At 43.0% G+C, this 11,888-nt stretch overlaps 1 non-coding gene across 1 annotated transcript; it reads right to left on the reverse strand.

Annotated features, from left to right (window-relative positions):
• Positions 1–10,546: 10,546 nt before the first annotated feature.
• Positions 10,547–10,653, reverse strand: LOC131252283 (small nucleolar RNA R71). Its single transcript, XR_009174316.1, has one exon. It is a non-coding gene; the product is annotated as a small nucleolar RNA R71 (small nucleolar RNA).
• Between the last annotated feature and the right edge of the window lie 1,235 nt (positions 10,654–11,888).

The raw sequence follows: 11,888 nt of genomic DNA on the forward strand, positions 1-11,888 counted from the left end.
GTCGCATCAACATCTGCATCTAAGACAGAGTCTGGTGGGTGTTTAAATACCGTCCCAGAACGTGGGAGTGAGTGATCAACTCAGTAGAACAATAAAGCAAAGGTTAACATGTTATCAATTCAATCAAGCAGTAATGATAAAGCAGAACAATCAAACATGTCCTAAGTACTCTTGTTAGTGCAAGAATGTATGTAGAATGATGTATGCCCTCACCGGTACACCCTCAGCGTCTTCATCTTACGTTACGCATGACATCACCTCAAGTGCTCCACCTCTTCCAGGCACATGCAATGTGGTGCGTGAACATGAATACCAAGTTGTTATTAGTCTGTTTCATACAGCAAGATTGGGAAGCTAAGGTACCTTTCTCATATCACTATCCAAACAGTGATCCATTATAGGGTCGTCAGTCCTAGACATCTCATACGATCATATGCTTTTAGGTCGCTGCAAAGGGCTCATCACCAATCAATGCACGCCTATCATACCTTCGTTACTACAATAAGGCTCATCACCTCAATACGGTATCCAGGTATGCTCGAGGTCACTACAAAGGGCTCGTCACCAATCAATGTAGGCCGACAGCACGAATATAGTGTCCCATATCACCATAATCGGCTCACGAGTTTGGTTGCTCACTGGTCACTACGGGGAGGCTCGTCACCCCAGCGTAGGCCGACAGCTCGACCACGGTGTCCCATACCACCATGTCCGGCTCATGAGTCTTAGCGGATCAAGGTACCATGGTTAATAGGATTTCATCGCTAAGTTTGGTACCTTAGATTCAAACAATAGCGTTCATACATGGTGAACATACATCGGACAATCGGGTTACTTGACGAACTCGACTAGCATGAGCGCACATTGGGTTGAACAACATAAAGTGCGCAAACACTCCGTGTGGCCAAACCACTGCCGACAACTCTAATACGACTCAGGTTCATCAAATCACGTCCTTTGTGGCGAAAGCAGCCTCAGCCACAATCTCAAGGCCGATTACCAATTTCCTGGACTATTCATAGTCCCAAACATATTCCACTACAACAGATATTCATATCAACAATTTAGAATAGTAATGGAACAATAATTCAAATCATGTAGTATGTGAGCATTTGCAGAGTATCAACTCAACATGGATTTACACATAAGCAATGCTTGAAGTTAAACAACAAAGAATGTGACTCGCATGTAGAAAATCATACACATCAATAAGAGTGTTGAGAATCGCTTCTCAACGCCCGCAATTAGGTTAATATATTACCCTTTAGATCATTCAGACATTTCTACAAACACTTAGAATACATAGGTCAACATACATGACGCATGTTGAAATACACGCATTTGGACTATTCCTTTTGCCAAGGAATAGTCACACATACAATTAGCACAAGTACACGATAGATAATCATGGCAATCATATGTTTATATTTTATACGTATACGGTACTTTCTACATATACATAGAATACACAAATCTCAATATAACACATGCATATCAGGAACGCATAATAAACATAGCATTTGGCATGTGAAATTTCATCCATAACAAGAATAAACCATTAGCTGGCATTGAAAGCCTTGAAAACCATAACCTATATGATTAAAGTTCGCACCTTAAACCAGAAATGGAGCACCGAACTGATTCAGACGATATGTCTTCGTCAACGGCGACAAGATAACTTAAGACAAGAATAGAAATGAGCTACAACAACACAAATTATTCTAAGCTCTAAAACAGATTAGGGTTAGGTTAACTTACCCAAGGATGAACTTAGAATCGCCGGAATAACGATTCAAAAGTTATGGTTTAAAGATGTAGAGTAACAGGAAAGAATCTGAAGATGATTCACCAATTTCTCTCTCACTTTCTCTCTCTTTTCCTCTCTCTTTCTTAGCTAGGGTTAGGAAATTCGTATGGAAAAGAGAATGAGGGTTTTAAGGTCTATATATAGGCCCAACATTGATGAAAATAACCCCAGGGCCAAGGTATACTTAGGTTATAACCAAAACAGGCCTCTCTCGATCTAACGAAACACTTCCGGTGGGCCTTTTTCCACGTGCAGTCAGACTTAAGCTCACTGACCATGGATCTAGGTCAGGCTGAGTTTTCGTACCGATCGGATCTTCAGATCAGCCGTGGCGGACCACACTCAATTCAACGGTCACCAAAACTCGATCAGGTCCACAAGCATAATGACCTGCCTAGGCCATCTTCCCTGATCCGAGGGTGAAATTGGGTTATAATCCAACGGTCAAATTGCTTAAAATCATCGCGCAAGCGACACGACTCAGATTTCATAAAATCACGTTTAATGTCTCACCGTTCTCACACTCTTCACTCCGGACTCAATCAAATCGACCCAGAACATCATCTGGACTTGATTTTTGAGGTGGTGGTCAAGTCCAACATGGTGACCACAACAGCTTAAGATCATCGCTATCGGACTTTCGACGCACGGTCCAGGTCCGATCCAGAACTTCTAAAAATTCTCAAGAGCAACTGGATTTAGCAATGAATCCCAGATTTCAGAGTAACCTAGCGCTAATGATTCTACAGGTTTTGAGTCATGCAGATCAAATTTAAAGTGATTGATGCTAATTTCACAAGCAATCGAGTTTAGCACTAAGTAACCCACAATTAGCTTCTAAGGAAAATAGAGGTAGTACTCGGGTCTGGGCACAAAATTTTTCGGGTCATTATAATCTACCCCCCTTAAAGAAAATTTCGTCCTCGAAATTTGTACCTTCTCATAGTCCTCAAGGATCTGAGGGTAGCTCTTTCTAACCTCAGCTTCAGACTCCCAAGTAGCCTCTTCCTCACTATGATGCGTCCATAGTACTTTCACAAGAGGGATGACCTTGCTACGCAATACCTACTCCTTCCTGTCTAAAATACGCGTCGGTCGCAGTACATATGTGGCATCTTCGCTCAACTGCACCTACTCCCAACTGATAATATGCGAAGGATCAGGAACGTACTTCTTCAGCATAGAGACATGAAATACGTTATGCACGCCCACAAGTGGGCAAAGCAAAGCGGTAGGCTACCACTCCCACTCAACCCAGAATTAGAAATGGACCAATAAATCTCCGCGTTAGCTTTCCCTTCTTACCAAACCGCAGAACTCCCTTCATACGAGAGACCTTAAGAAATATATGGTCTCCAACCTCAAACTCAAGCGGTCGCCGCCTCGTATTAACGTAACTCTTCTGCCTACTCTAGGTTGTCAGAAGCCGACGTCGAATAATGTCAACTTTCTCTAAAGTTGCCTGCACCAACTCCGGGCCAAGCAAACTACACTCGCCAACTTCTGTCCAGCAATGCGGTGCTCTGCATGGGCGACCATACAATGCCTCGTAGGGAGCCATGCCGATACTCGCTTGGAAGCTATTATTATACGCGAACTCTACATACTGGAGACAATCATCCCAACTGTCCTTGAAATCCAAAACACAAGCCGCAACATGTCTTCCAGAATCTGATTCACATGTTCCGTCTGCCCATCTGTCTGCGGATGAAACGCGGTGATAAACTTCAATTTCACACCCATCGCTTCCTGGATACGAGTCCAGAAGATAGATGTAAAACGCGTGTCTCTGTCAGACACAATCTCCAAGGGAACTCCATGCAAATGTACAATCTCCTTGATATACAATCTAGCCAACTCGTCTGCAGAGTTTGTGACTCTGATCGGTAAGAAATGAGCCGACTTCGTCAATCGGTCGACGATCACCCAAATAGAGTCATGTCCCTTCCTCGTTCTCGGCAACCCAGAAATAAAATCCATAGAGATGAAGTCCCACTTCCATTCTGCTATGGGCATGGGCTGAAGCAACCCCAAAGGTCGGCGATGCTTTGCCTTGACCTGCTGGCACGTGAGACAACGAGATACAAATTTAGCAATGTGAACCTTCATGTTGTCCCACCAATAAGATCTTCTCATATCCTAATACATCTTCGTGCTACCTAGATGCATCGCAAGCTTAGAACTATGGGCTAACTCGAGAATCTCCCGTCTCAAGTCAGGAATGTCTGAGACACATAACCGGCCACAAAATCGTAGGCCCCCATCAGAACCAACACTCCACTCGGAGTTCTCATCTGTACCAACCCGCTTTCTCATCTTCGCCAAAAGCTCATCATCTGCCTGAGCTGCAAAGATCTTCTCATCAATGATGGGCTGTACATGAATGTGTGCGATAACCTCATACGGCTCTTCCACCATAAGTTTCTGCTCAAAGTCTCACACAAACTCCAACATGTCCCATTCTGCTATCATTAGCGGAGCCGCAAACTCTATAGCCTTCTTGCGACTCAACGCATTTGCCACAAGGTTCGCCTTGCCCGGATGGTAAGAAACATCGAACTTAAAGTCTTTGAATGTTTCCATCCATCGGTGCTGCCTCATATTCAAATCACGCTGCGTGAAAATATACTTAAGGCTCTTATGGTCGCAAAAGAGCTCGAACTCCTCTCCGTAGAGGTAATGTCTCCAGAGCTTTAATGCAAAAATGACAGCTGCCAACTCCAGGTCGTGTGTAGGGTAATTCTCTTCATGTTTCCTCAACTGTCTCGAAGCATAAGCAATCACCCTGTCCTTCTGCATAAGGACACAACCCAGGCCAACGCGAGAGGCGTCAGTATATATCGTATACTTAACCCCTTGCTCTGGCAATACTAGCACAGGGGCGGACGTCAACTTGTCCTTCAGCTCTTGAAAAGCTACCTCTGCCCTCTCATTCCAAGCAAACTTCAAATCCTTCCGTGTCAACTAAGACAACGGTCTAGCTATCTTCGAGAAGTCGCGTATGAAGCGTCGATAATAGCCTGCTAGACCCAGAAAGTTTCTTACCTCAGTAACTGAACCAGGCTGCTTCCAGTCCTGCACTATAGCTACCTTAGCAAGATCGACAGCTATCCCTTCCTTGGACACCACATGTCCCAGGAACTTGACTTCTTCTTTCCAGAAATCACATTTCGTGAATTGCGCAAAAAGCTGATTCTTCCTAAGAGTATCCAAGACTGCTCTTAAGTGCTCCTCATGCTCTTCTTGACTCGCAGAATATATCAAGATGTCATCGATAAAGACAATGATGAATCGGAATAAGAATGGCCGGAACACCTTGTTCATCAGATCCATGAACACGGACGGTGCGTTCGTAAGACCGAACGACATCACAAGGAACTCATAGTGACCGAGGCTAGTCCTGAAAGCAATTTTCTACACGTCCTCATTCTTGACGCGCAACTGATGATACCCTGACTGCAGATCAACCTTCGAAAAGTACCATGCCCCCTTTAACTGATCAAAAAAATCATCGATCCTAACAAAGTGTACTTATTCTTCACAGTTACCAGATTCAACCTGCAATAATCAATACATAATCGCAAGGAACCATCCTTCTTCTTCGTAAACAAGACAGGTGCTCCCCAAGGAGACATACTAGGCCGAATAAAGCCCAAATTCAACCAACCATCTATCTGCTTCCTCAATTCCTCCATTTCACTCGGAGGCATACAATAGGTGGGCAAAGAAATGGGTGCCGCACCAGGCATGAGATCGATGGTAAAATCAATCTCACGCTGAGGATGTAATCCAAGAATCGACTCAAACACATCTTCAAACTCCCAAACTACAGGCGTGTTTTTAAACGCCGATTCAGCTATACTCTCCAACAGAGAAGTATAATAAGCAAGACGAAAAGGGTAACTGACCTGAACTGGGAAAGTAACTGTCTCGCCCTCAGGTCCATGAATTGTCACCGACCTTGCTTCACAATCAATCTCTGCTCGTATCCTCATGAGTCAATCCATACCCATAATAACATCGTAATGGAAAAGAGGTGTGACAAAAAAGTCAATAAGAATCGATCCACCTCCTAGATCAATCAAACAATCCAAACAACGCTTGTTCATAGCAGAGGAGATCCCCGTAGCGGTAGTGAGCGTCACTCTTTACATAGAAACAGTGCTCAAACTCAGACGCCTAATTGCCGCATACGATATAAGAGAGGTAGTGGACCCTGTATCCACTAACATAGAAATGGGAATACCTTCAATGTGCGCTGTAACCTCGAAGGATCTCGGCACTAAGTCAGACATAGGCGCTTCAGCTGAGAGCGCATGAACTCGAGCCTACTGCGATGATTCGGCGAAGGAACCATGGGCCGCTGAGGTGGCCTGAAGTTAGGTACAGAAGGTCTGAAGGATGGATGAGCTGGCGCTGAACGAAGAGGTGGAGGTGAAATAACCTGAGGCATCGGACGGCTGATCCTCTGTGGTGGAGTAAATCCACTATCCCACATACGCGAAAAGCAAGAACGATCCAAATGTCCCATCTTTCCACAGTACGAACAGCGAAGATCAGCTCGCACCTGCTGAGCGGGCGGCGCTGAACGCCTTGGAGGAGAATCTGCCCGCGACCTCTTGCCGAGAAAAGGTGCACTCTGAAAGTCAGGTCGCGGCCTAGGAACCATGGGTGCTCGCATACGGGACGACCTGTCCCCGTCCTACTCTGCTCGCAAGGACATGCTCACCAACTCCGCATACGAAGATATGCTAGCACAGCACATCTTCGATCAGATCTCAGGCCTCAATCCCTCAGAAAAATGCCGTATCCTCATCGGCTGATCGCTCAGAATCAAGGGAGCATAGTGACCTAGCTCAGTGAACCGGTTCTCATATTCCGTCACCGACATCCCTCCCTGGCGGAGGCGAAGGAACTCACTCTCTTTCTCATATCGGTACGTAACCGGGAAATACTTCTCGTGGAAGGGTGCCTCAAACGCCTGCCACGACCACTCATATCCTTCCTCAAGAGTGTGAAGAACACTGTCCCACTATAAACTGGCTTCCTTCTCAAACATAAAGGAGGCAAGCTCGACCTGCTCAACCTCTGAACAGTGCAATGGTCTCAGCATCTTAGAGATGTGATCAATCCAGTACTCGGCCTCCTCGGGTCTATGAGAACCCGCAAATGTGGGAGGTCGTAAGCGTTGAAATTGTTCAAATGTGCCGCTCGCACTAGCGCTCCCAGATGGGGGCATAGGTGAAGCAGGTGGAGTCGCCCCCACTGACTGAGCAAAGATGCCAGCCATGGAAGACAGAAACTGCTGCTGCTGCTGAATCTGCTGCTGCTGCATCAACCGCATCATCTGCTCAAACCTATCAGAACGCAGAGCAGACGCAGACGCACGGTTCGGCTCAGGAACCGAAGGTGTGACTAGAGGAGCCATAGGTGGAATCACCGGTGTTAGCCCAACACCAGCATGAGACAGGCCCGACTGTGGATCCGTCTGGCTATCGCTCAGGGGAGGAACCCCAACAAGCGACTCAACCAAGGAGAGACGGGCCGAAGTCTTCTAACCCTTAGGAGGCATACCCTACATTCAACAGAGGATGTAACCTGTAAGATTCAACATCCACATAATCCACCCACACAGCATTCACAGTATAACTTCAACGATAAGCAATATGCATTCCATTTAACAAAATTTTTCACAATACTAGTCCAGATTACATGAATCACGACAGGGAAAGTGATAAGGGTCGAATATTGCATATCAGACCCTAATTAGTGTATGATTTTACGTACATGATAATGCTTAATGGAATATTTTAATTATATTTTTGTTACAGGATGAAATCAGGAGCGTTGATGGAAAAAGAGTACTACAAGCGTGGATTTGATGTTCCAAAGTCACCAGAGCAAGGGATGCACTCGAGAGAACTAAGACTGAATAATTCACATGCCAGGGACCCGAGGAAATCAAGCCGCTCACATTAAAAAGGCCCGAAAATGGTCTAGAATGCAAGATCACATGGTTCCCGCCATCCGATTGGCTCGAAACTTCATGCATAGCCTGGATGCCATAAATAAACTGTACATATTAAATTTCAACCATTGGATATCTCGAGAAGTGGGTCAATGGACACATCAGCCCATTAATCTCTAATTTTAGGCCCACCTACAATCTGGATATACTTCAAATTTGACTTAAACGGTTTAAAGAAGATGAGCAATAGGATGGACGGATTGGATTTCTCGAAATCATCACAGTGGACCCATATCTATAGCGTGTGTACACAGTGCACATGTGCACTGCCTGAGCACCGAACGGACTTAAGTCGGTCAGCGCTGCTGACCCGACTCTCTTATTTCAAAAATGGAAATTTCCGTTTCAGCGCGTGTAACGGACGGAAAGTTCGTTTTTACGGATCGACGTGGGGCTCACCAGCACCACAGCGGACGGAATCCGCGTACCCTGTTTTAGCGCGCCGGACGCTGTCCGATTTTTGTAGCAGTTTTGGCCCACCATACTTGATCGTATGTACAATCCAAGCCGTCCATCATGTAGACGATTTAAAAACGTCCTAAGGGACGGTCTTTATTTGGAAACCGAGCAAGGAAAGATGGGGCTGTTTTGCATCCGAACTCGGCAGCGAAAGGGAGTCCGCACGCGGCTGTTGCTGCGACAGCGTTTCCACCGTCCTTCCAGCTGCTATAAGAAAGAGAGAGAGAGCTCGTTTTGAAGGGGAAGCCAGAGGGAAAAAGGCTAGAAATCGAGAGTTTTGAGGAGATCAAGAGAAAGAGAAGAGAAAGAAGAGAAAGAAAAGAAAAGAAAAGAAAAGAGAAGAAAAGAGAAGAAAGTTTAGCAGGATGTTTTCATTCCATCATTGTTATTTTTCTTACTTTTTAACTGATCACATGGATAGCTAAATCCTTTAGCTAGGGCTGAGATGAAGCCTCCAACTTGAATAGTCCTTGTTTGTTGATTTAATCCTAATTTAATTGATTTGTTTCTTTCTCTAGTATGCTTAATTGAAAGTTTTGTGCTTCTCCATTCTAGGAGTTTAACCAAAGACTAGTTATGAATGTTGTTTGGAACATTATCTAGGTGCTTGTGTCTGACCATGAATAGGTTCCTATAGAGGAAGAAACAGGAATTTACATCTCTTCATGCCTGACCATGGATGGAAAGTTGTAATCCATATGCTTTAAGGAATTATACATTCTGTGTGCCCGACCAAGGACATAGAGTGCACTTTATTTATTTTGATATCAATCTGGATTAGGGTGAATCAACAGGCAGAACAAGGTTTATGATAGTTAGGGGTGGATTCGAAAGTCCTAGTCTTCTCTTTGATTGAATTTTCCTCATTATTCTTGGTTATTTTTCCATTGATTTTTATTTAGTTTATTTAATTACTATCGCAAATATCTGTTGGATTAGTTAAGAAGAGTCTTTAATTTTGAATTGTGACGACCAGTCCTCGTGGGAATGATCTCGTAATACGTACCATATCTACATCTGATTCGTATACTTGCGAGTTTAAAAATCATTTAAATCAGGTTGGTTTAAATAAAACATCAAGTTTTTGGCGCCGTTGCCGGGGACTGTTTCGGTCCAATTGGATTTAGGATTCTCTCTTATCATAATTCATAGTCTTAGGTTTTTTACTAACTTTAGGTTAAATTTTTTTAGAAACTAACCTATTTCCTGTTTTGTAGGGACCTGACATAAACTACTAATTTGGTAATCTCTTTCCAAATTTTCTATTTTTTTTCTAATTTCTATTTTTAGAATTAAGGTTTTATTTTTTTTAGAAAGTTTCTATTTCTAGGCTATTTTATTTTATTTTTAGAAATTTCCTATTTTCTAATTCTAGATTCTGATTCTTCTTTCAAGTAACTTTCTATTTTCTAGTTTTAGAAATTTTTTCCCTTTTTAGAAACTAACTTAGTTTTTATTTCTAAGATTACAAACTTTCTTTTTTAGAAATTAACCGTTGCTTAGGATTTTTTCTAGCATTATTTTAGGAATTTAATTTATTTTTATTTTCTTTTTGTTTACAGGAATTGAGGAATGAAGCTGCTAAATAACATTGTCTTCAAAAGGAGGAGCTCTCAAATCTTCAGACATTCATCATCTCCTTTTCTCGGGTTCTTCCTTCCAATTCTCGTTTACATAGCTTTCTCTTGTTTTTAGGAATTCATAACTTTTTCCTTTAGTTTTATTCATCTTAGGTTGCATCTTAGTTTAGTTTTCTTTCTTATATTGATAACATAGTTTATGCTAGGACGTAGATCTCTGAACATAAAACTAGCACATTTTGATCCTGAAATAGAAAGAACCTTTCATAGAAGATTTAGAAACATCCTGTTTGAAATGGCGGAAGAGAATGGAACTAAAGCTCTTAGAGATTATTCAGCTCCTGTCCAATTCAATGCGCCTTCATGTATAGTGTTGCCTGCCACCACAGCAGCACACTTTGAACTTAAACCTGAGGTCATACAACTGTTGTCATCCTTTTATGGTTCAGATAAGGAGGATCCATATCATCATGTGAAAGAATTCTTAGACATTTGCTCCACCTTTAAGTTCCAAAACTTTTCAGACGATTCGATCCGTTTGCGTCTTTTTCCTTTTTCTTTGAAGGATAAGGCGAAAGCATGGTTGAATTCTCTAGGAGTTGGGATATCACTACATGGGACCAACTGTCTAAGAAGTTCTTAAACAAGTTCTTCCCAGTTCACAAAACTAATGCTCTCCATAGAGAAATTACGAATTTCACACAAAAAAAGGGTGAGCACTTTCATGAATGTTGGGAAAGATGGAAGGACTTACTTCTTAAATGTCCACACCATGGTTTTGAAAAGTGGCAACAAGTTCAATACTTCTATGACGGTCTGACACCCCAAAACCGTCGCATGGTTGACGCCACTAGTGGAGGGTCATTCATGACCAAAAGTGATGTTAAAGCGTGGAATTTCTTTGAGACCTTATGTGAAAATTCTCAGCAATGGGACTACTCAAATAGAGGTGAAAGGAGTCCCCAACCACAGAAGAAAGGTGGTATATATGAGGTAGGAGTCACGCCAGATCTTTATGCCAAAATTGATAGCCTGACAAAGAAAGTGGATGCTTTAATGTTAAATAATGGACCTCCACAAACAACTCAAGTCGAGTCATGTGCCATATGTTCTAGTCTCGCCCATCCTACGCAGTCTTGTCCATCTAGTTCAGCATTTCCAGAATTTCTCTCTGAACAAGTACATGTTATGAACACCTTTCAGAGAACTGAGAATAATCCTTACTCGAACACCTACAATCCAGGGTGGGCTAGGCATCCAAATTTTTCTTGGGCAAAAAGACCACAACAAGGAGGACCATCTGGAAATCCTCCTATGCAACCTTACTCCCAAGTTGGCAGTCAACAACCTCAGCAGTTCTCACAGTATCAACAAGTGCCTCCACAATCTAGGAAACCATCTCTTGAGGATACACTCAATCTTTTTATGCAGAGTTCACTTCAATTTCAAAAAGACACCCAACATACTTTACTAGCTAACCAGCAGAGTTTACATGCAAATGCGCAATCCATTGCCAAGCTGGAAGTACAGTTGGGTCAACTTGCTGTCACATTGAGTGAGAGAGAGAAGGGCAAGTTCCCTAGTCAACCTGTGGTAAATCCAAAAGGACAGTATGAGATTGGCTCTAATTCAAACCAAGAACAATATCATGAGCAAGCCAAATCAATCATTACCCTTAGGTCCGGTAAACAGATCGAGAACAAAGTAGAGATGCCTAAGGAAGAATCAAAGTCCAATGCGGAAGATCAAAATGAAATAGAGAGACATACTAGTGCGTCCAAAGTCCAACAACACTCTAACTCTCCAGGAACCACTCATGTGCCATCTTATGTGCCTAAAGCACCTTTTCCTCAACGTCTGGCACCGGTTAAGAAAGGAAACAACTTTAATGAGATATTGGACATGTTTAAGCAAGTGCAAATCAACATTCTGTTGCTTGATGCTATCAAACAAGTTCCTGCTTACGCTAAGTTTCTTAAAGATTTATGCACTCAAAAGCGTAAGATGAATGTTC

Source organism: Magnolia sinica, chromosome 7 (assembly GCF_029962835.1).
Source record: "Magnolia sinica isolate HGM2019 chromosome 7, MsV1, whole genome shotgun sequence".
NCBI classification, from domain to species: domain Eukaryota; kingdom Viridiplantae; phylum Streptophyta; class Magnoliopsida; order Magnoliales; family Magnoliaceae; genus Magnolia; species Magnolia sinica.